The sequence below is a fragment of the Apium graveolens genome, chromosome 7 (assembly GCF_009905375.1).
Source record: "Apium graveolens cultivar Ventura chromosome 7, ASM990537v1, whole genome shotgun sequence".
Taxonomy (NCBI): Eukaryota; Viridiplantae; Streptophyta; class Magnoliopsida; order Apiales; family Apiaceae; genus Apium; species Apium graveolens.
The window spans coordinates 262518541-262519709 of record NC_133653.1 but is presented as its reverse complement, the minus strand read 5'-3'; positions in this window follow the sequence as shown (position 1 = coordinate 262519709).

The following is a 1169-nucleotide window of genomic DNA, read 5'->3' as shown; positions in this document are numbered from 1 at the left end:
ATTGTTTCTGTTAAGTGTGTAGAGGCCATCAACGGATAGGGAGTATCCGTTGAAGTAGAAACTGATGGTATCAACGGATAACTGCTGTTAAGCTTATCCGTTGAAGAACAACCACTTGTCAACGGATGAGAGATATCCGTTGAAGAAGGAAAAGATGTAGATATAGAAAGTGACATAATTGTTGAATCTGTGTGGATTGATTTTAAGTGAGGTAACACAGAATCTTCAACTACATCTGAAAGAATTGGCTGATGATCCAACAAATCATCTAAAAGATGATGATCATCAGGTTTTGAGTGGGGCTCCTCCATGAGTTTTAATGAGGGAGAATCGGGAATTGATGTGAATATCATATCCACATCCAGAGAGGGTGTTGGAGAGTTTGATGAATGGTGTGTTTCTATATTGAGAGAATGGGGCTGTGATTCCATATTTGCTGGAATCACATCAAGCTGAATTTGAGAAGGCACAGATACTGGTGGATGTATCTATGCTGTGTGTGTCCCTTGTGTGGAAACTAGGGTTTTGGCCTTCTTCTTCCTTGAAAAGGCTTTAAATGGTGAATGTGTGGCTTCAGTGTCCCTCCCTCTTTTGTTCTGTGTCCCTGGTGGGGGACTATTTTCAATAGTTACATCCTTTTGGGAGGATGCAACTAGGGATGTGCTGGACTCCTTTTGAACCACCACAGTCTTTTGAGAGACTGTGGCTTGGCTGGTTTGGGTACCACTCACCTCTCCCACCTTATCCTGGGGGGCTTTTTGATGTTCACCCCTCCCCTCACCACTCACACCCTGTTCACTCCCTTCAGGGTTTATGGTAGTTGTTACAACTGTTGTCTTTTGAGAAACAACAGAGGTAGGTTTCTTTGACTTGACTTTGGAAACTTTAGATTTGGTGGCTTTGGTAGGAGCCTGTTTGGACAAAGACACAGGTTCCATAGCCACACTAGAAGGCAAAGAAACATTGGGGGAGGAAATAGTAGGAGTTATAGAAATATTTACCTCACTTACCTGTGGTGCATTCATGATTGGCAAGTATACCAATGGCACCTGGCTGTTGAGGTTCATTCTCAAAAGGTCTGCAAGGACCCTTTTCTCTTGTGCCCAGCATTTGAGTTTATTATTCTCATTGGATATAACCAAACCTTCAGCAACATGGTTAGCCAATAA